This window comes from Somniosus microcephalus, unplaced genomic scaffold (assembly GCF_052327205.1).
Source record: "Somniosus microcephalus isolate GS21.2 unplaced genomic scaffold, FLI_Smic_1.0 unresolved_chr8, whole genome shotgun sequence".
NCBI classification, from domain to species: Eukaryota; Metazoa; Chordata; class Chondrichthyes; order Squaliformes; family Somniosidae; genus Somniosus; species Somniosus microcephalus.
This window is the reverse complement of record NW_028225186.1, coordinates 46010463-46035651: the sequence shown is the minus strand read 5'-3', so window position 1 is coordinate 46035651 and position 25189 is coordinate 46010463.

Sequence of the window (25189 nt, the reverse complement as noted above, 5' to 3'; positions counted from 1 at the left end):
GAATTGAGATGTCTGTGTCTATGAATGGAGCTGTCTGAATCTGTGAAATGATTTGTCTGTGTGTGTCAATGGCGCTGCCTGGGTCTGTGAAATGAGCTGCCAGTGTCTTTGAAATGAGACGCCTGGTTCTGTGAATGGAGATGTCTGTGATTATGAAATGAGTTGTCCGTGTCTGTGTCGGTGAATTGCGCTGCCTGGGTCCGTCAATTGAGCTGTCTTTATTTGTGAATGGAGATGTCTGAGTCTGTAAAATGAGTTGTCTGGGTCTGTGAATTGTGCTGTCTGTATCTGTGAATGTAGCTTTCTGAGTCTGTGAATGAAGCTGTCTATGTCTGCGAATGGAGCTGTCTGGGTCTGTGAGTGTAGCTGTGTGTGTCTGTCAAAATGGCTCTCTGAGACTGTTAATGGAGCTGTCTGGGTGTTTGACTGGAGCTCTCTGTGTCTTTGAAATGAGCTTTAAAGTTTGGGTATGGTGCTGTCTTGGTCTGTGAATTGAGATGTTTGTGTCTGGAAATCGAGCTATCAGGATCTGTAAGATGAGTATTCTGCTCGCCCTGGGGTCTATGATACAGACACAGTGGTGCCCGTCTGCTCTTCCCGGGGTCTGTGGAACACACACAGTGGGGCCATCTGCTCTCCCCCAGGCCTCTGATACAGACACAGTGCGGCCAGTCTGCTCTGCCCGGGGTCTGTGATACAGACACAGTGGGGCCAGTCTGCTCTGCCCGGGGTCTGTGATACAGACACAGTGCGGCCGGTCTGCACTCCCCTGTGATACACACCCAGTGGGGCCGGTCTGCACTCACCGGAGTCTATTAAACAGACACAGTGGGGCCAGTCTTCTCTCCCGATGGTCTGTGATACAGACAGAATGGGGCCGGTCTGCTCTCCCCGGGGTCTGTGATACAGACACAGTGGGGCCAGACTGTGTACGGGCTGCTATCATAGCAGCAGAGCAGTAAAGATAGGTTTTCAATTAACTTTTCAATTTCTATTTATAATGCTGATAGACCACAAACATTTGAGCAGGAGTGACAAAAGGACAAGGGGGTGGAGACAGAGTGCTGGAAAAGCATAAGAAGAACATGATAACCAAAAAAACACACACTGGTGGTGAGTCTCCACGATACAGCAGAAGAGAGGAGAGACAAAATGCATAGAAAACAAGGAGGGCCAATCAGTAACAGAAAAGAGAATAATGTAGAAAGAGCAGCATTAAAGTGACGAAAAAAGCAAAGTCAACTAACATGCTATTGGAATTCATGTGTGATAACGCGAGGAGTGTAACAAATAAGATTGTTGAGTCGCAGGCGCAAGTTGCAACACAAGGTTATGAAATAGAGACTTTAACGGGGACCTGGCTTAAGAATGGGCATAATTGGAAACTGTCTTGCATCTCAGGTTCCTAAGAGAAGTTGTGGTGAAGAAAGCAGAAGGACTTGCCATAATCTTCCAATCTTCCCTAGATGCGTGAGAGTTACCAGAGGATGGGAAAGTTGTAAATGTGACATCCTTGTTCAAGAAAGGGTGTAAAGACAATCCTAGTAACTACAGGCCGGTCAGTTTAACATCAGTGGTGGGTGAGATTGTCGAAACATTAATGAGGGAAAACATTAACAATTAATGTTAATTAAGAACAGCCAGCACGGATTTTTAAAAGGCAGATTGTGCTTGACTAAACTAATTGATTTTTTTGATGAAGTAACAGAGAAGTTTGTTGTACAGAATGTAGTGGATGTCATCTATATGGATTTTATTGAAGCATTTGAGACAAAATACCACATAAAATGCTGGCTAACAAAATTAAGGCTCATGGAATAGGAGGGTCAGTGACAGCTTGGATAAGAAATTGGCTTATGGACAGAAAATAGCAAGTGGAGGTAAATGGATGTTTTCAGACTGGAGGATGGTAGACAGTGGTGTTCCCCAAGTGTCAGTGTTAGGACCACTGCATTTTTTGATATACATAAATGACTTGGTTCTGGTAATACAGCACAATATGTCGATATTTTCCCATGATACCAAACTTGGAGATGTAGAGTATACCAATCGACTGCAACAGCACATAGATCGGCTAGCAGAATGGGCAGACAAGTGGCACATGGAATTCAATACAGAGAAGTACGAGGATAGGCATTTTGGATGGAGCCAACCAGCATGCAGTTGGAATGCATGTGTGTTAATGCAAGGAGTGTTACAAATAAGATTGACGAGTCACAGGCACAAGTTGACACATAATGTTATGAAATAGGGGCTATAACGGAGAACTGGCTTAAAAATGGGCATAATTGGACACAGTCTTGCATCTCAGGTTACTAAGAGAATTTGGAGTGCAGATAGTGGAATGGCTTGCCATAATCTTCCAATCTTACCCTAGATGCGATGGAGGTGCCAGAGGATTGGAAATTGGTAAATATGACACCCTTGTTCAAGAAAGTGTGTAAGGGCAATCCAAGTAACTACAGACTGGTGAATTTAACAACAGTGGTGGGTAAAGTTTTAGAAACAAATATCAGGGGAACAATTAACAGGCACTTGGAGAGGTTAAAGTTAATGAAGGAGAGCCAGCACGGATTTGTAAAAGGCAGATCGTGTTTGACTACTCAAATTGAATTTGCTGATGAAGTAACAAAGAAGGTTGATGTAGGAAATGAAGCGGGTGTTGTATATATAGATTTTAAGAAAGCATTTCAGACAAAGTACCACATAAAACGCTGGTTAACAAAATTGAGACTCGTGGAATAGGAGGGTAAGTGACAGCTTGGATTACAAATTGGCTTTCGACAGAAAACATCGAGTCGTGCTAAATGGTAGTATTTTAGACCGGAGGATGGTAGACTGTGAATTTTCCCCAAGTATCAGTGATAGGACCACAGCCCTTTTGCTATATATAAATGACTTGAATATAGGAATACAGAGTAAAATTTCGAATTTTGCCGATGATACTTGGAGGTGTGGAGGATACCAATCGATTGCCACAGAACATAGATAGGCTAGCAGAATGGGCAGACAAGAGGCACATGGAATTTAATACTGAGAATTATGAGGCGATGCATTTTGGCTGAAAGGATAGCGAGAGGGAATAAAAATTAATGGCACACTTCTGAAGAGTGTTCAGCGACAGAGGGACATGGGGGTTCATATGCATAGATCTTTGAAGGTGGCAGGACATATTGAAAGAATAGTGATCAAAGCATATGGCATCCTATGCTTCATAAATAGAGGTATTGAGTACAAAAGCAGGGAAGTTATGCTGAACCATTATAAAGCTCTGCTTAGGCTTCAACTAGATCATTGCGTCCTGTTCTGGTCACCACACATTAGGAAGAATATGAAGGTGTTTGAGAGGGTGCAGAGGAGATTTACGAGAATGTTTCCAGGGATGAGGGATTTTAGCTACAAGGTTATGTTGAAGAAGCGTGTGTTGTTCTCCTTGGAGCAAAGGAGATTGTGGGGAGGTTTGATGGAGGTGTACGCGATTATGACGGGTTTGTTAAGATAGAGAAAGAAATCCTGTCCCCATTAGCTGATGGTACAAGGTCTAGGGGACACAGATTTAAGGTTTTGGGCAAGAGATACGGCGGGGATGTGAAGAAGAATTTTATTATGCAGTGAATTTTAATAACCTGGAACTCACTGCCAACGAGGATGGTGGAAGCGGAGATTATCAATGAATTCAAAAGGAAATTGAATGGGCATCTGAGGGAAATAAATTTGCAGGGCAACGGGGATTGACCGAGCGAATGGGACTGACTGGATTTCTTTACAGAGAGCCTGCATGGACTCGATATGCAATCCTGGCTGCAATGTAATTATATTGGTAGAAGTCGAGCGGGCAGATGTCACATGATCAGGCAGCACATGGTCAGATGTCATGTTGTGAGATGGTGGTGCGACCATACATCCAGGAATCCCTCAAATCTGAGCTGGCAACACGACTTGCGAGAAAAGACAGTGCCACGATTTTCTTTATTTTGAGGCATAAGGGAGCAGCATTTCCGCACAAATGATTGATTTGGTTGAGCGAGTGAATTTGCAGTGGGGTGGAGGGGGAATGAATAGTCAGTCGATAATTTGGAAGAGAGTGAGTGAATGGTGAAAGGAAGGTATTTTTCAGTATATTAGCAGGCAATGAATGGTAGGGCTTGTAGTTTGCTTATGTGGGTGAAAGAGCACCAAGAAGAGTTGGGGGGCATGGGAGTAAATATAAAGCAATTGAACTTGAGTGCTGTATGGTTGGATGAACACATAGATGAAGAAAAAAGGACGACAGCTCTAGGTGCCTTTATGTAAATTGAAAGCCAAGCAGCAGATGCCTATGGCCATGTTAGTTTGAAAAAGTCCGATCTTGTCTGATCTCAAAATTTCAGCAGAGTCAGTTTTGGCCAGTACAAGGTTGGGCGACCGCCAGGTAATGTCAGGTGCATAGAAAAATATAATAGAATATAGGAGTAGGAGTAGGCCATTCGGCCCCTCGATCTTATTCAGCCATTTAATGAGATCATGGCTGATCCTCCAAATTGATTACCCGACTCTGCTTTCTCCCTTGAGCCCTTTAGCCTTTAGAAATATATCTAACTCCTTCTTGAATATATTTAATGAATTGGCCTCAATTTCCCTGTGTGGTAGAGAATTCCACAGGTTCACCACTCTCTGGGTGAAGGAATTCCTCCTCATTTCATTTCTAAATGGCTTACCCCTTATCCTTAAACTGTGACCCCTGTTTCTGGACTCCCCCGCCATCAGGAACATCGTTCCTGCATCTAGTCTGTCTAGTCCTGTTAGAATTTTAAAAGTTTCAATGAGTTTCCCTCTCATTCTTCTAAACCCAAGCGAAATAAGACTAATCGACCCAATCTCTCTTCATACGTCATTCGTGCCATCCCAGGTATCAGTCCGGTGAATCTTCGCTGCACTCCTTCCATGGCAAGAACATCCTTCCTCAGATAAGGCGACAAAAACTGCACACAATACTCAAGGTGTGGTCTCACCAAGGCCCTGTACAATTGCAGCAAGACATCTTTGCTCCTGTATTGGAATCCTCTCGCTATGAAGGCCAACATACCATTTGCCTTCTTAACCGCCTGCTGCACCTGCATGCTTAACTTCAGCGACTGGTTCACAAGGACACACAGGTCTCGTTGCACTTCCCCATTTCACAACCTATTGCGGGTCAGATCATAATCTGTCTTCCTGGATAACCTCGTATTTTTGCACATAATACTGCATTTGTCATGCATCTGCCCAATCATTCAACCTGTCCAAATCAAACTGGAGATCCTTTGCATCCTTCTCACAGCACACACGACCACCCAGCTTTGTGTTGTCTGCAAACTTGGAGATATTACATCTAGTTCACTCGTCTAGATCATTTATATATATTGTGAATACCTGGGGTCCTAGCACCGATCCATGCGGTACCCCACTAGTCACTGCCTGGCACTCGGAAAAAGACTCATTTATTCCAACACTATGCTTCCTGTCTGCCAACCAGTTCTCTATCCAAGACAGTACCTTACCCAAAATCGCATGTGCTTTAACTTTGCAAGTTAATCTCTTAGGCAGGACTTTATCGAAAGCCTTCTGAAAGACCAAATGCAGAAGATCCACTGGTTCTTCCTTAACTATTCTGCCAGTTACATCTGCAAAAAGTGCAGTAGATTAGTCAAGCATGATTTAGCTTTGCTAAATGAATTTTGACTTTGTCCAATCCTGTCGCTGTTTTCCAAGTGCTCTGCTATTACATCTTTTATAATGGACACTATCATTTCCCCACTTCCGATGTCAGGCTTACCAGTCTATATTTCCCCATTTTCGCTTTACCACATTTTTTTAAATAGTGGGGTTTCATTAGCTATCCTCCAACCCATGGGAACTGTTCCAGCATCTATAGAATTTTGGAAGATGACCAGCAGTGCATGTATTATTTCTAAGGCCACTTCCTTAAGGACCCTAGGATGTAGCTTATCAGGCCCTGGGGATTTATCGGCCCTCAATGCCATCAATTTCACTAACAACATTTCCCTACAAATACTGATTTCATTGAATTCCTCCCTCTCTTTAGAACCTAAGTTCCCCGACATCTCTGGGAGGTTATTTGTGTCCTCCTTTGTGAAGACAGAACCAAAGTATGTACTTAATTTGCCTGCCATTTCTTTGTTCCCCATTATAAATTCCCCTGATTCTGACTGCAAGGGACCGACGCTTGACTTCACCAATCTTTTTCTCTTCACATATCAATAAAAGCTTTTACAGTCAGTTTTTATGTTCCCTGCAAGCGTACTCCCCAACTCTATTTTCCCCCTCTTAATTAATCCAGTTGTCCTCCTTTGCTGAATCCTAAACTGCTTCCAATCCTCAGGTTTACTGCTTTTTCTGGCCAATTTATATGTCCTCCCCTTGGAACTTATGCTATCCCTAATTTTCCTTGTACACCATGGTTGAGTCACATTTTTTGTTTTATTTTAATGCCAAACCAAATTACATCATTCATCCATGCGAACTTTGAATGTTTGCCATTGCCAATCCACCGTCAACCCTTTGAGTAACATTCGCCAATCAATCCTACTCAACTCGCGCCTCATACCATCGAGGTTTCCTTTATTTAAATTCAGGACCAAATCTCTGAGTCAACTATTTCACTCTCCATCTTAACGAAGAATTCGATCATATTACGATCGCTCTGACCCAAGGGGCCTCGCACAGTAAGATTGCTAGTTAATCCTTTCTCATTACATTATACCCAGTCTAAGATGGCCTGATCTCTAGTTGGTTCCTCGATATATTGGTCCATGACACCATTCCTTATGCACGCAAGGAATTGCTCCACCACGGTATTGTTACTAATTTGGTTAGCCCAATCCATATGTAAATTGAACTCACCCATGATAACTGCTGTCTCCTTATTGAATGAGTCTCTAATTTCCCATTTAATGCCACCCCCAAGCTCTGCATTACTGTTTGGGTGTCGGTATATCACTCACACTAACGTTTTCTGCCCCATGGTATTTCACAGTTCTACCCATACAGATTCCACATCATCAGAGCTAATATCCTTCCTTTCAATTGTGTTAATCCCATCTTTAACCAGCAATGCTGCCCCACCTCCTGTTCCTTTTTGCCTATCTTTCCTGAATATTGAATACTCATGGATGTTCAGTTCCCAGCCTTGCTCACACTGGAGCCATGTTTCCGTAATACCAATCATATCATATTACCATGATTTGCGATAAACAAAAATGTAAAGGACTGTGGCTATTCGTGGTTTGCCTAATCCATTAGGAGGAAGTCTTCAGACTTCCAAATCTATTAGGCAGGAAGAATGTTATAAATCTCATCATCATAAAGAAACTACTCATGAAATAACACTGGCAGGCCAGCTGGTGGCGCATTCTAAGGAGTATAAATAGTCGGGTGTGGGCCCAGCTTCCCCGGGGACATTTTGTAAGACAGGAAGTAGTGAAGTACAACTAGACCTCCATGTTCTGAAACAAGTTGATTAAAGCCTTGCTTTATATTCAAAGCAAGTGTGTAGTGAGTTTTATTACGTCACAAAGTATCTATTTAATTGGTCTGCCATTTCTTTGTTCCCCATTATAAATTCCCTGATTCTGACTGTAAGGGAACTACGCTTGACTTCACCAATCTTATTCTCTTCAAATATCTGTAGTAGCTCTTAAAATCAGTTGGCTTTTGCTGCCGCCACAGGCTGTTCACTGTTCTGCACACACGCTGTTGTTAATCAATCAATTAACTTTTTAATGCCCTCTCTCGATTTCCTTTGAGCACTTCTTCACTGCACATTCTCCTGCTGCTAAACAAAGACAAGGGTTTCGAGGAAGATGGCTGGAAAAGCAGAAGAAAAAATGTCAGGCATTGCAGCTTGGAGCAGTGAGTAAAGCTGCGAGTTTGGTGAATAACGGAGTGAATCTAAAGGGTTAAACTTTTTTAAAATAAAATTTTTTCGTGCGTGCTTGCAATTAGCATTTAACTTAATTTTACTGTTTCCAGTTTTAAGATTCTTCCAGGCATGGTCAGGGCTAAGCAAGCCCTGTGTTGGAGAGCAGATGAGAATAGTTAATTAATAAATTGGGCTAAGCCAGAGAGCACACTCTTCTAAATCTCAGTAGTATAAGTAAGGGAGACTAGAGTGCATTTTGTCACGGGAGTGCAGCTTGGAACAGAGTGGAAACCTACGAGTTTGGTGAGTAAGGGTTTTCGGTGAGATGGGGAGGGAGGTGCCCTTTTCTTCTTTTTCTATCCTTGTCAGCCTCCAGGAGAGCAGGAATTAAAAAGCTGCATGAGTGGGGAAAGAGAACCAGCGGGAGGTCAGATATGTGAATCCCCCAACCGCATTCAGAGAAAAATCAAAGGAGACATCCCACCGAAAAGGGTAAGTGATTGGTTGGTGACTATTTTGCTCCCTTATCTTAATTATGAAAGACATAGAAATGTATTAGTAATTGTAAGTTTTCATTAGCATTAGTAAAGTTTACTAGCAGTAATAAATGTTATTGGGTGTTTTTGGGTTTATTAATTAATAAAAAATAAATAAATTAAGACTCATTGAAGCTGGCGGGGCAGGTGATGTGTTGCGACTGCAGTATGTGGGAGCTCCTGGACGCCAGCGTGATCCAGAATGAACACGTCTGAGGTAAGTGTCTGCGGCTCGAGGAGCTTCAGCTCAGAGTTACTGAGCTGGAGGCCGAGCTGCGGACACTGTGATGCATCATGGAGGGGCAAGTTTAACTGGACACTTTATTCCACGAGGCAGTCAGACTCCTTAGGATAGGGCATTTTGATTTGCTCAGTGGTGCGAGGAGGCAGGTATGGGGACCCAGGAGGTGGAGGAGGCTCAGCCTTTGCAATTGTACAACAGGTTTGCGGTTCTTGCGGCCTGTGTGGATTAAAGCAATGGCTGCAGGGTACATGAGCATACTGACCATGGCACCTTGATACAGGAATTTATTCAATCGGGGGGAGTTAATAGGAATGAAGTGGTAATAGGGGACAGCATAGCCAGGGGGATAGATACAGTCCTCTGCGGCCAAGAGTGACTGTCCAGACGGCTGAGTTGGCTGCCCGGTGTCAGCGTTCGGGAGATCTGCTCTGGACTGGAGAGTAACTGTCATATTGAGGGGGAGGAGCCAGTAGTCGTGGTCCATGGATGTATTAGCGACATAGGTAGAACTAGGAAAGAGATTCTGCTGAGAGAGTATGAGCAGCTAGGGGCTGAATTAAAAAGCAGAACCTCAAGGGTAAGAATGACTGCATTATTACCTGAGCCACGAGCAAAATGGCATAGGGTAAATAAAATTAATCAGATGAATGCACGGCTCAAACATGGTGTGTGAGAAATGGCCTTCATCTGAACCATTCTGGGACCAGTGTTCTGGCGAGTCATATAACTAGGGAGGTAGAGAGTTTTTTAAATTAATAGTGGGTGCAACGGATCAAATTTGGGAAGATGTGGTTTTGAAAGAAAAGAGACAAAGCAAGAGAGAAAGTTATTAATATGGGAAATGATAAACAGACCGTGACAGGAAGGGATAGAGAGTAGAACTCCGAAGAGTAAATTAACAGATAAGGCTAGAGGTAACAAAAATAATAAAATGACAAAACTAAAGGCGCTGCATTTGAATACACATAGCATTCGAAACAAATCAGATAAACTGATAGCGCATATAGAAATAAATACGTACAATCTGATAGCCATTACAGAAACATGGCTGCAGGATGACTTATATTGGGACCTGAATATGTAAGAATAAATGATATTTAGGAAGGGCAGGAATCTAGGAAAATGTGGAGGTGTGGCTCCGTCAATTAATGACTGCATTAGCACAATAGAGAGGGATGATGTAAGTTCAGGAAACCAGGATATTGAAGCGATTCAGTTAGAGATGAACAATGGTAACGGCAAGAAGTCACTTGTGGGAGTGGGGTACAGGCCGCCAAACAGAAACCACATGGTAGGATGGAGTATAAAGGAAGAAATAATGGCAGATTGTCAGAAAGGTACAGCAATAATCATGGCGGATTTTAATCTAAATATAGACTGGAAAAAGCAGCTGGGCAAATGTAGCCCAGATGGTGAGTTCATAGAAAGTTTCCAGGATAGTTTCTTAGAACAGCGCATCCTGCAGCCAACCAGAGAGCAAGTTATACTTGAGCTGGCATTGTGCAACCAGATAGGATTCATTAATGACCTCATAGTGAAGGAGCCCCTAGGTAGCAGCATTCATTATATGATTGAATATTATATTCAGATTGAGGGAGAGAAGAGTTGGTCCAAGACGATATTTTAAACTTAAATAAGAGCAATTCTGAGGGCATATAACCAGGGCTAGCTAAAGTGAACTGGCAAATTAGGTTAATGGATATGTCAATAGAGTTGCAGTGGGCTGGAAAGAAACTTGGAGTGGGAGGGGGAGGATCCAGTTGTCGTGGTCCATGTTGGTACAAACGACGTAAATAGGACAAGGAAGAAGGTTCTGTTAAACGAATATGAGCAGCTAGGGGTCAAATTATAAAACAGAACCTCAAGGGTAATAATCTCTGGGTTATTACCTGAGCCACGAGCGAATTTGGCTAGGATAAATAAAATTAAAGAGTTAAATGCGTGGCTCAAAGACTGGTGTGGGAGAAATGTGTTTTGCTTCTTGGGACACTGGCACCAGTACTGGGACAGGAGGGAGCTGTTCCATTGGGACGGACTCCACTTGGCCAGTGCTGGGAGTAGAGTCCTGATGAATCATATAACAAGGGCTGTAGAGACAGCTTTAATCTAATTAGTGGGGGGAGCTTTCTAGAGAGCAAATAACAGAAATGACAACGGAGAAGGTCATAGATTTAGGTAGCAGTGGGGAAATTAAAAAACAGAACGTGTCAGGAAGGGACAGAAGTTATGGAGTAAATGGTAAAGTAGTAAAAGGGGAAAAAACAGGAACTAAGTGTCACAAAACATATTTGAAAGTTCTTTATCTGAATGCACGTAGCATTCGTAACAAAATGAATGAGTTGACGGCACAATTAATTACGTATGGGTATGATCTTGTGGCCATTACAGAAACATGGCTGCAGGGTGACCATGACTGGGAATTAAACATACCAGGATATTTACCAATCAGGAAGGACAGGCAGGAAAGGAGGGGAGGTGGGTGGCTATGTTAATAAAGGAAGGAATCACTATAATACAGTGAAATGATATTGGGTCAAAGGAGAAGGATAGTGAAACAGTTTGGGTAGAGATAAGGAATAATAAGGGGAAAACACACAAGTGGGCGTTGTCTATAGGCCTCCAAACAGTTGCAACTCTGTTGGACGGAGTATTAATCAGGAAATAGTTGAGGCTTGTAATAACGGAACAGCTATAATTGACACAATTATTTTGTATCAGTCTTTACAGTAGAGGACACTAAGAATATCCCAACACTGGACAAACAGGGGGCTCTAGGGGGAGAGGAGCAAAATACGATTAAAATCACTAAGGAAGTGGTACTTGGTAAAATAATGGGACTTAAGCCGGATATATCCCCTGGACCTGGTGGATTACATCCTAGGGTCTTGAGGGAAGTGGCGGTAGGGATTGTGGATGCATTGGTAATAATTTTCCAAAACTCCCTGGACTCAGCAAAGGTCCTGGCAGATTGGAAAACTGCTAATGTAACACCCTTATTTAAAAAGGGTAGTAGGCAGAAGGCTGGAAATTATGTTAGCCTAACATCTCTGGTTGGTAAAATGTTAGAGTCCATTATTAAGGAGACAGTAACGGGACATTTGGATAAACATAATTTAATAGGACAAACTCAGCATGGTTTCATGAAGGGGAAGTCATGTTTGACAAATTTGCTTGAGTTCTTTGAGGAAGTAACATACAGGGTGGATAAAGGAGAACCAGTGGACGTAGTGTATTTAGACTTCCAAAAGGCATTTGACAAGGTGCCACACGAAAGATTATGTCTCAGGATAAAAAATCACGGGATTGGGGGTAATATTCTGGCGTGGGTGGAGAATTGGCTCTCTGAGAGAAAGCAGAGAGTTGGGTAAATGGTTCATTCTCAGACAGGCAAACAGTAAATAGTGGTGTTCCGCAGGGGTCAGTGCTGGGTCCCCAACTCTTTACAATCTATATTAACGATTTGGAGGAGGGGACCGAGTGTAACATATAAAAGTTTGCAGATGATACAACGATGGGAGGGTAAGTAGTGAGTGAGGAGGACATAAAAAACCTGCAAAGTGACATAGACAGGCTAAGTAATTGGGCAGAGTTTTGGCCGATGGAATGCAATACTGGAAAGTGTGAGGTTATGCATTTTGGCAGGAAAAATCATAGAGGAAGTTATTATCTTAATGGCAAGAAAATGGAAAGTACTGTAGTACAAAGGGATCTGGCTGTCCTGGTGCACGAAACTCACAAAGTTAGTATGCAGGTGCAGCAAGTGATCAAGAAGGCCAATGAAATGTTGGCTTTTATTGCTAGGGGGATAGAATATTAAAACAGGGAGTTATTGCTGCAGTTATACAAGTTATTGGTGAGACCGCACCTGGAATACTGCATACAGTTTTGGTGTCCATACTTAAGAAAAGACATACTTGCTCTTGAGTCAGTACAAAGAAGGTCACTCGGTTCATCCGGGGATGAGGGGGTGGTCATATGAGGAGAGGTTGAGTAGATTGGGACTCTACTCATTGGAGTTCAGAAGAATGAGAGGTGATCTTATTGAAACATATAAGATTGTGAAGGGGCTTGATCTGGTGGATGCGGTGAGGATGTTCCCAATGATGGGTGAAACTAGAACTAGGGGGCACAATCTTTAAATAAGGGGCTGCTCTTTCAAAACTGAGATGAGGAGAAACTTCTTCACTCAGAGGGTGGTAGGTTTGTGGAATTTGCTGCCCCAGAAAGCTGTGGAAGCTACATCATTAAATAAATTTAAAACAGAACTAGATAGTTTCCTCGAAGTAAAGGGAATTAAGGGTTACGGGGAGTGGGCAGGAAATTGGACATGAGTCTAGGTTCGGAATAGTCGTGGCCCTGTGGGTAGTGGAGCGGGCCCAAGGGCCGTGTAACCTGGTTCTGCTCGTACTTCTTGTGTTCTAATTCTGTGTTAGATTTCAGGAGATGGTTTTATTCCTGTTCCTGGCTGGGGTGGAGATCTCCTTTACAGAAGGTAAGTACTGTAGAAAATATAGGGACAGAGTGATCTCCTGGAAGAGTTTCGATCGCCTAGATGGGTCGGAGAGGAATTTCCCAGATTTTTTCTCCCAAATTGGCCATTGGGTTTTTTATCTGGTTTTTCGCCTCTCCCGGGAGATCACATGGGTTTGGGTGGAATGGAGAGTGATAGATGATTTGAGGTTAGGATCAGATCAGCCATGATCTTACTGAATGGTGGAGCAGGCTCGAGGGGCCGATTGGCCTACTCCTGCTCCTATTTCTTATGTTCTTATGTTCTTACGTTCAGTGGCAGATACTTAAGCGAATATTTCAAAATACACAGAATATATACATTCCCACATCAAAGAAAAATTCCAAGGGGAGGATCCACCATCGGTGGTTAACTAAAAAAGTTAAAGGTAGTTTCAAACTTAAAGAAAAAGCATATAAGTGCGCAAAGATGGGTGGCAGGTCAGAAGATTGGAAAGATAGAGGATACAAGTAACTTCCCAGAAATAGCTTTAAATGAGGAAATGGAAGGGAGTGAGGAATTCAAGAAATTTACAATCACCAGGGAAGAGGTACTGAGCAAATTGTTGGAGCTGCGGGCTGAGACATCTAGGGGTCGTGATGGGCTTCATTCTCGGGTCATAAATTAAGTGGCATGTGAGATAGTTGATGCTTTTTTTTAATTTTCCAAAATTCCATAAATTCGGAGAAGGTTAAATTAGATTGGAAAAAAGCGAATGGAACTCCTTTATTCAAAGAGGGAGCGTGACAGAAAGCAGGAAACTACAGGCCAGTTAGCTTAAAATCTGTCCTAGGGAAGATGTTAGAAGCTATTTTTAAAGATATTATAGCAGGGCACTTGGAAAAGTTCAAGGTAATCCGGCAGTGTCAACATTGTTTTGTGAAATGGAAATCATGTTTTACCAATTTATTGGAGTTCTTTGAGGAAATAACATGTGCTGTGGATAAAGGGGAACTGGTGGATGTACTGTACTAAGATTTCCAGAAGGCCATTGATACGGTGCCACATCAAAGATTGTTGCAGCAAAGAAAAGCTCATGTTGTAGGCAGTAAAATATAGGCATGAATAGAAGATTGGTAAGCTAACAGGAAACAGAGAGTAGGCAAAAATGGGTCATTTTCTGAATGGCAAGATGTAACGTGTCGTGTGCCACAGCGATCAGTGCTGGGGCCTTATACTTTATAATTTACATATATAACTTGGATGAAGGGACCGAAGGTATGGTTGCTACCTTTGTTGATGATACAAAGATAGGTAGGAAATTAAATTGTGAAGAGGACATAAGGAGGCTACAAAGGAATATAGATAAGTTAAGTGAGTGGGCAAAGGTCTGGCAAATTGAGTACATTGTGGGAAAATGTAAAGTTGTCCATTTTGGCAGGAAGAATATAAAAGAAGCATATTATCTAAACGGTGAGAGATTGCAGAGCTCTGAGATGTAGAGGGCTCTGGGTGTCCTAGTGCATGAGTCGCAAAAGGTTAGTATGCAAGTACAGCAAGTAATCAGGAACGCTAATAAAATGTTATTGTTTATTGCATGGGGAACTGAACACAAAAGTAGGGAGTTTATGCTCCAGTTATACAGGGCATTGGTGAGACCACATCTGGACTACTGCGTCCAGTATTGGTCTCCTTATTTAACGAATGATGTAAATGCATTGGAAGCAGTTCAGAGAATATTTACTGGACTGATACCGGGAATGGGTTGTTTGTCATATGAGGAAAGGTTGGACAGTGTAGACTTGTATCGGTTGGATTTTAGAAGAGTAAGGTGACTTGAGTGAAACATATAAGATCCTGAGGTGTTTTGACAGGGTGGATGTGGAGAGGATGTTTCCTCTTGTGGGAGAACCTGGAACAAGGGATCACTATTGAAAAATAAGGGTGTGCCCACTCAAGACAGAGATGAGGAGAATTTTTTTTCTCACAAAGCGTTGTGAGTCTTTGGAACTCTCTTCCTCAGAGGGCGGTGGAAGCAGAGTTTTTGAATATTTTTTTAAGGTAAAGGTATAGAATCTTGATAGGCAAGGGGCGTGAAAGGCTATCCGGGGTAGGCGGGAATGTGCAGTAATCTGATCAGCCATGATCTTATTGAATTGTGGCGCAGGCTCCAGGAGCCGAGTGTCCCAGTCCTGCTCCGAATTCGTATGTTTGTATGTTAGTAAGTGATATTTCAATCCAATGTGCTATTTCATTGCAGATGTCTATTATATTGCAAAGTGATTTTCCATTGCAATTTTCTATTGCATTGCAAATGAGTATTATATTGCAATGTGCTGCTGCACTGCAAATGAATATTATATTTCATATTGATATTCCATTGCAGTATTCTATTGCATTGCAAATGAATATTATACTGCAAAGCGATTTTCTATTGCTATTTTTTATTGCAATGCAAATGACAGTTATATTGCAAATTTATATTGTATTCTAAAATACTATTGCTTTGCAAATCACTATTATATTGCAAAGTGATTTTCCAATGCAATGTGCTATTACATTTCAAATGGCGATTACATTGCAAACTGGTAATCCATTGCAATGTGCTATTGCATTGCAAAAGTCTAATATATTGAAAAGTGACATTCCATTGCAATGTTCGATTGCATTACAAATGAAAATTATATTTCAAAGCAACATTCAATTGCAATGTGCTATTATATTGTAAATGATTAATATACTGCAAAGTGAAATTCCATTGCAATGTTCAATTGCATTGCTAATGACTATTAAATTGCAAATTGATATTCATTGCTATGTTCTACAGCATGGCAGATGACGATTATATTGCAGTGATATTCCATTGCAATGGACTATTGCATTGGAAATGACTATTATATTGCAAAGCGATAATCAATTGCAATGTTCTGTTGCATTGCAAATGGCAATTATTTTGCAAAGTGATATTCCATTGCAATGTTCTGTTGCATTGCAAATGACGATTATATTGCAAAGTGATATTCCATTGCAAAGTGATATTGCATTGCAATATTCTATTACATTGCAAATGACGGATATATTGCAAACTGATATTCCATTGCAAAATTCTTCTGCACTGCAATTAACTATTATACTGCAAAGTGATATTCCAGGGCAACGTTCTATTGCATTGCAAATGACAATTATATTGCAACGTGATATTCCATTGCAATCTGATATTCCATTGCAAATGACTTTTATATTGCAAACTAACATTCCGTTACAATGTCCTGTTCCATTACAAATGACTACAGTATTTTTAACTGAAATTAGATTGCAATGTGTTATTGCAACGCAAATGATTATTATATTACAAATTGATATTCAATTGCATTGTTATATTGCATTACAAATTACTATAATATTGCAAAGTGATATTTCATTACAATGTTCTATTCCATTACAAATGACTACGATATTGTTAACTGACATTAGTGTCAGGAGCAGCAGGAGAGCGGCCATACAGTGACTATTTAAAATAACCTTTGCGGGCTTTTTTCCTCAGAGGCCGGTGTCAGGAGCGGCAGCTAAGCGGCTGTACAGTGGGTATTTAATCTCACTTTCACGGGCTTTTTTCCTCAGATGCCGGTATCATGAGCAACAGAAGAGCGGCATTTTACTCAGTGGCTTAGCAATCTCGCAGACTGGCAGCGGCATTCCAGAGCCACGTCACGATTTAAATAGTGATGCAGGCAAATGGAAGCAGCTGATTGGGTGCATACTTATACGACTCTATAGATTGACAGTGAAGGTTAAAAGTTTATGAAGTTTAGGTGGTTATAGTTTCGAAGGTCTCTGCTGTTTAGCGGGGAGTGATAGTAAACAAGGGCTCTTGAGTATATCATTTAGTTGCATTGTAATAAGTATTATCGATTTGATTTAATTTAATTTAAATTAATGAAACGTTAAGGCATGGCAGCATAGCTTGGCGCCGTGGAACGCTCCTCCTGCAATATCCACCAGCAGCTACAGGCAGACCACATTGCGGCGCTGGGGCTGCAAATGGATACATACATGAACATTCACGATGCGGTGGACGTCGTGGATAGCACGTTTGATGAGTTGCTCACACTGCAACTAAAGGCTGCACAGGCAGGAAGGAAATGGGTGATGCCCATGCAGTGTAGTAGGTGCAGGCAGGTATTGCAGATGTCCCCTGTGGCCATCCCCCTCTCAAGCAGTTAAACCGCTTTTTTTATTGTTGGGAGAGATCGCTTATTGAGGGAACGCAGCAGCAGCCTGAATCCTGGCACCATGGGGGGTTCTGCAGCCTAGGACATGAGGAAAAAGACCGGGAGAGCTATAGTGATAGGGGATTCTATTGCAAGGGGAAAAGATAGGCGTTTCTTCGGCCTCAAACGAGACTCCAGGATGGTATGTTGCCTCCCTGGTGCAAGGGGCAAGGATGCCTCGGGGCAGCTGCAGGGCATTTTGGAGGGGGATGGTGAAAAGCCAGTTGTCGTGGCACATATAGGTACCAAAGATATAGGTAAAAAACGGGATGATGTCCCAAAAGCTGGATATAGGGATTTAGGAGTTAAACTAAAGAATAGGACCGCAAAGGTAGTAATCTCAGGATTGCTACCAGTACCACGTGCTATTCAGAGTAGAAATAGAAGGATATTTCAGATGAATACGTGGCTAGAGGAATGGTGCTAGTGGGAGGGATTCAAAATTCCTGGAACAATGGAACCGGTTCTGGGGGGAGGTGGGACAAGTACAAACTGGACGGATTGCCCCTGGGCAGGACTGGGTGCGATGTCCTAGGGGGAATGTTTTCTAGTTCTGTTGGTGAGTGTTTAAACTAAAATGGCAAGGGGTTGGGAACCTGTGCAGGGAGACTGAATATAGGGAAGCAAGGATAAAACAAAAGACAGGAAGGATAAAATTGATATTGGAAGGCAGAAAAATCAAGGTTGTCAATCAAACAGGGCTACATTAAATGATCATTCTAAAAGGACCTTTTGTGTTAAAAAAACATGCTGAAGGCATTGGCCTAGAAATTCAGTCGCGTTTGCGCCCACTTATTGTTTATAGAGTAGTTTGCGCTGGAAGTTTTTTAGCGCCCGAAATTCAGTTGCTCCCTAACATCGCCGTTAGCCGGTAGCGCTGCGCCGACACCGATGACGTCATCGGTGTGCGCAGCGCCCCGGTTCCAATGCTATTCCGTTCCGATGGCCAAATTCAGTTGTGGCCGCCTCGCCCGTAGCGGCCGCAAACAGCGTTTGAGAAACGGTGCCTTGCAGCTCCAAGAGGCCGGCGCATAAATGTGGAGGGGCGGCCGGCCGCTTTCCCGGCTGCCGCCTGGCCGCACCTCGCTCCCCGGACTCCTGCACCACCCCCCCGCGTCATTGGTGTCTGACTCCCATGAGCCCGGCACTTCTCCGTGGTGCCGGGCTCATTTGCCGGGGGAATCCAGCGGCGATCTCACGGCTGCAGGCAGCTCCTCCTTAAGAGAAGGAGGAGGCCTGCAGTACGCCAGCCTGCCGCAGCGCATCGGGTGCCGCAGCGGCAGCTGGACGCCTGAAACTGACTTTCATCGCCCCAAACGAGGCGGCCAAACCCTGCAATAGCGCCCGCCTCTGTCTTGGGGCGGCGCAACTGAATTTCAGGCGGGCGCTACGGGAATCCGGGCGAGCGCAAAATTTTGGGCACTAAAGACCTGGCGCGGCGATACCAAATTTTCAGCCCATTGTGTCTTAATGCGAGGAGCATTCATCATAAGGTGGATGAATTAGTTGCGCAAATAGATGGAAACGGATATGATATAATTGGGATTACAGAGACATGCCTCCAGGGTGCCCAAGACTGGGGATTCAAAATCCACGGGTATTCAATATTCAAGAAGGACATGTGAAAAGGAATAGGAGGTGGTGTAGCATTGCTGGTTAAGGAGGAGATTAACAGAATAGTAAGGAAAGATATTAGCTCTGATGACGTGGAATCTGTATGGGTAGAGCTGAGAAATACCGAGGTTAAGAAAACGTTAGTGGAGTTGCATACAGACCTTCAAACAGTAATGCTGAGTTTGGGGATGGCATTATCGGGAAATTAGAGATGCGTGCAAAAAGGGCACAGCAGTTAGCATGGGTGACTTTAATCTACATATAGATTGGGCGAAAAAAATTAATAACAATACTGTGGAGGAGGAATTCCTAGAGTGTATACGGGATGATTTCCTTAAACAATATGTCGAGAAACCAACCAGAGATCAGGCCATAACAATAGATATGCTGGAAATACTCAGCAGGCCAGGCAGCATTTGCGGAGAGAGAGGCAGAGTTAACTTTTCAGATCTGGGACCCATCATTAGAACTGGAAAAAGCTGGAGATTTAACAGATATTAAGCAGGTGCAGAGGCAGGGATTGGTTTAGGAGGGGAGGAAGGAATTGAAAGAATATTCAGTACTTTTGTAAAAGGCAGGAAAGATAAAATGTTGCAAATGGGAATGGCAAAAATCATACAGCATGAGAAATGGAGGCAGGGATTATTATCTGAAAGTCTTCAACTCGATGCTGCCTGGTCTGCTGAGTATTTCCAGCATTTTCTTTATTGTTTCTGATTTCCATCATCCACATTATTTTGCTATTGTATTAATGCTTGGTTCAGTAAGTTCTTTCAATTCCTTCCTCCCCTCCCAAACACCACACCCCGTCTCTGTATCTGCATAATATCAGTTACATCTCCAGCTATTTCCAGTTCTGATGGAGGGTCCCAGACCTGGAATGTTAACGCTGTTTCTCACTCCACGGATGCTGCCTGGCCTGCTGAGTATTTCCTGCATTTTCTGCTGTTATTTCAGATTTCCAGCATCCACTCTATATTGCTATTTTATTAGAGATCAGGCCATCTTACACTGGGTATTATGTAATGAGAAAGGGTTAATTAGCAGTCCTGTTGTGGGAGGGCCCTTGGGGAGGAACGATCTAAATATGATAGAATTCTTCATTGAGATGGAGAGTGAAGTGGTTGACTCAGAGACTAGGGTCCTGAATGTAAATAAATGAAACTACGATGGTATGAGGCGCGAGGTGGATAGGATGGATTGGGGAATGTTACTTAAAGGCTTGATGGTGGATAGGCAATGGCAAAATTTTAAAGATCACATGGATGAACTACAGAATTTGTTCATCCCTGTTTGGCATAAAAATAAAACAAGAAAGGTGACACAACCATAGATAACAAGAGAAATTAGGCATAACATATGAGCCAAGGAGAGGACATATAAATTGGCCAGAAAAAGCAACAAACCTGAGGATTGGGAGCAGTTGAGGATCCAGCAATGGAGGGCGAAGGGAGTAATTAAGAGGGGAAAAATAGAATATTAGAGTAAGCTTGCTGGTAACATAAAAACTGACTGTAAAAGCTTCTACAGTTAAGTGAAGAGAAAAAGATTGGTGAAGTGAAGCATAGGTCCATTGCAGCCAGAAACAGGGGAAGTAATATTGGGGATCAAAGAAATGGCTGACCAATTAAATACATACTTTGGTTCTGTCTTCACAAAGGAGGACACAAATAACCTACCAGAGATGTCGGGGAACATAGGAGCTAATGTGAGGGACGAACTGAATTAAATCATTATTTGTAAGGAACTGGTGTTAGGGAAATTGATGGGATTGAAGGCCGATAAATCCCCATGGCTTGATAATCCACATCCTAGGGTAGGTAAGGACTTGGGCCTAGAAATAGTAGATGACTTGTGGGGTACTGCATGGATCGGTGCTCAGACCACAGCTATTCACAATGTATATAAATGATCCAGACGAGGGAACTAGATGTTATATCTCCAAGTTTGCAGATGAGACAAAGCTGGGTGGGCTCATGTGCTGTGAGGAAGATGCAGAGAAACTCCAGTATGATTTGGCCAGGTTGGGTGATTACCCAGATGCATGGCAGATGCAGTATAACGTGGCAAAAACAGGAAATCAGATTATTGTCTGGACTGCAATACATTGGGAACAGGGGAAGTGCAATGACACCTGGTTGTCCTTGTGCACCAGTCGCTGATCGTAAGCATGCAGGTGCAGCAGACGGTTAAGATGGCAAATGGTATGTTGGCCTTCAAAGTGAGCGGATTCGAGAACAGGTGCAAGGATGTCATGCTGTAGTTCTACAGGGCATTGGTGGGACCACACCTTTAGTATTGTGTGCAGTTTTGGTCGACTTATCTGAGGAAGGATGTTCTTGCTATGGAGGGAGTGTAGAGAAGATTCACCAGACTGATACGTGGGATGGCAGGAATGATCTATGAGGAGAGATTGGGTCTCGTAGGCTTATATTCGCTAGAGTTTAGAAGAATGAGAGGGGAACTCATTGAAACTTAAAGAATTCTAACAGGACTAGACAGACTAGATGCTGGAACGATTTTCCCGATGGCGGGGGCATCCAGAACCAGCGGTCACAATCTAAGGATAATTGGCAAGCCATTTACGGCTGAGATGAGGAGGAATCTCTTCAACCAGAGAGTGGTGAACCTCTGGAATTCTCTACAACAGAACGCAGTTGAGGCGAATTCATTAAATATATTCAAGAAGGAGTTAGATACATTTCTTAATGCTAAAGGGATCAAGGGATAGGCGGAGAAAGCAGGGATAGTGTACTGAATTAGAATGATCAGCCATGATCTCATTAAATGGTGGAAAAGTCTCCAGGGGCCGAATGGCCTACTCCTACTCCTATCTTCTACGTTTCTATGTTTGTATATGTTTGCAATGTGCTATTGCAATGCAAATGATTATTATATTACAAAGCGATATTCCATTGCAATGTTCTATTGCACTGTAAATGACAATTTTATTACAAAGTGATATTCCGTTGCAATGTTCTATTGCATTACAAATGATGATTGTATTGCAAATTGATAATACATTGCAATGTTCTATTGCATTGTAAGTGACATTTATTTTGCAACGTGATATTTCATTGCAATGTTCTATTGCATTGAAAATGACGAATTTAATGCAAAGTGATATTCCATTGCAATGATATATTGTATTGCAAATGTCAATTTTATTGCAAAGTGATATTCAATTGCAGTTTTCCATTGCATTGCAAATGACAATTAAATTGCAAAGTGATATCCCATTGCAATCTGCTATTGCATTGCAAATGACCATTATATTGCAAAGTGATATTGCATTGCAGTGTTCTATTCCATTAAAAATGACTACGATATTATTAAGTGCTATTAGATTGCAACGTACAGTTGCAATTCCAAAGATTATTATATTACAAATTGATATTCCATTGCAAAGTTCCGTTGCATTGCAAATGACAATTATATTGCGAAGTGATATCCCATTCCAATCTGCTATTGCATTGCAAATGACCATTATATTGCAAATTGATTTTGCATTGCAATGTTCTATACGTTAAAAGTGACTACGATATTGTTAAGTGATATTAGATTGCAACGCGCAGTTGCAATTCAAAAGATTTTTATATTACAAAGTGATATTCCAATGCAATGTTCTAATGCATTGGAAATGACGATTGTATTGCAAAGTGATATTCCATTGCAATGATATATTGCATTGCAAATGGCAGATATATTGCGAAGTGATATTCCCTTGCAATGTTTTATTACAGTGCAAATGACGATTAATTGCAAAGTGACATTGCATTGCAATGTTATATTGCATGACAAATGACTATTATATTGCAAAGTGATATTCCATTGCAATATGCTATTGCATTGCAAATGACTATTATATTAAAAAGTAAAATTCCATTACAATTTTCTATTGCATTGCAGATGACAATTGTATTGCAATGTGATATTACATTGCAATAATTTATTGCATTTCAAATGACAATTATATTGTAAAGTAATATTCCACTGCAAAGTTCCATTGCATTGCAAATGACAATTAAATTGCAAAGTAATATTCCATTGCAATGTTCGATTCAATTTCAAATGACAATTATATTGTAAAGTGATATTCAGTTGCAATATTCTATTGCTTTGCAAATGACAATTATATTGCAAAGTGATATTACATTGCAATATTCCATTGCATTACAAATGACTATGATACTGTTAAGTGATACTAGATTGCAATGTGCCATTGCAATGCAAAATAATATTATATATCCAAAATGATATTCCATTGCATTGCAAATGACTATTATATTGCCAAGTGATATTCAATTGCAATGTGCTATTGCATTGCAAATGAATAATAAACTGCTAAGTCAGATTCCATTAGAAAGGCAGATTCCACTACAAAAAATATTTTAAAGCAGAGATATTCCATTACAATGTGCTACTGCAATGCAAATGAATTTTATATTGCAAAGTGATATTCCATTGCAATGTTCTATTGCATTACAAATGACTATTATATTGCAAAATGATATTCCATTACAAGGTTCTATTGAATTGCAAATCACTATTGTATTGCAAAATGATATTCCATTGCAGTGTTATATTCCATTAAAATGACAACGATATAGTTAAATGATATTAGTTTGCAATGTGATATTGCAGTGCAAAATTTTATTATAATACAAAGTGACATTATATTGCATTGCAAATGAATATTATATTGCAAAGTGATATTCAATTGCAATGTGCTATTGCAATGCAAATGACTATTATATTGCAAAATAACATTCCATTGAAATGTTCTACTGCATTGCAACTTAAAATTATATTACAAATGAAATTCCATTGCAATGTTCAATATTGAAGGCCATGGTGTGGAGATGCCGGTGTTGGACTGGGGTGGACAAATGTAAGAAATCACACAACACCAGGTTATAGTCCAACAGCTTTATTTGAAAACACAAGCTTTCGGAGCTCTGCTCCTTCATCAGGTGAAGTGGAGAGATGCATAAAAACACAGCTCATATACACAACACCACCTGCACTACCCTCACGATACTTCTATTTTCCTACCAAAGTGCATCATCTCGCATTCATCGATGTTAAACTTCACTTGCCACCTAACTGCGCAGTCTCTATGTTTTATAATGTATAACGTGAAATTTCATACAGACAAATGTCTTTTCTATATTTGAAGCAAAGCATCAGTTTATTGAAGATAAAACAATAATAATTAATAAAAGCAGCCACCTACAATTGTGTGTGGTTTTGGAATTTTACCAGAAAATCTGAGGATTTATTGCAGAGTAAACTCTTGACTTGTCAGTTTGTTCCACTGCTTTTCGAAGAAGTTGGGGAAGATTAATGTCAAATAACAGAACTGCTCTCCTGTTTGCTTCAGCCTTACTTTGTGACTTTAGATATCTATTTATGCATCTAACATCCTAAATTCCTCCCCACACCATCAAATCTCCTCAGCTCTGCCCCACCCCACCTAATATCCTCAGCTACTCCCCACCCGACCTAATATCCTCAGCTCCTCCCCACCCAAATAATCTCTTCAGCTCCTCCGCACCCCACCTAATATCCTCAGCTCCTCACCACCACAACTGATATCCTCAGCTCCACCCCACCCAAATAATCTCTTCAGCTACTCCGCACCCCGCCTAATATCCTCAGCTCCTCCCCACTCCACCTAATATCCTCAGATCCTCACCACCACAACTAATATCCTCAGCTCCTCCCCACCCAAATAATCTCTTCAGCTACTCTGCACCCCACCTAATATCCTCAGCTCCTCTACACCCCACCTAATATCCTCAGCTCCTCACCACCACAACTAATATCCTCAGCTCCTCCCCACCCAAATAATCTCTTCAGCTACTCCGCACCCCACCTAATATCCTCAGCTCCTCCCCACTCCAACTAATATCCTCAGCTCCTCACCACCACAACTAATATCCTCAGCTCCTCCCCACCCAAATAATCTCTTCAGCTACTCCGCACCCCACCTAATATCCTCAGCTCCTCCCCACTCCACCTAATATCCTCAGCTCCTCCCCACTGCACCTAATATCCTCAGCTCCTCCCCACTCCACCTAATATCCTCAGCTCCTCACCACCACAACTAATATCCTCAGCTCCTCCCCACCCAAATAATCTCTTCAGCTCCTCACCACCACAACTAATATC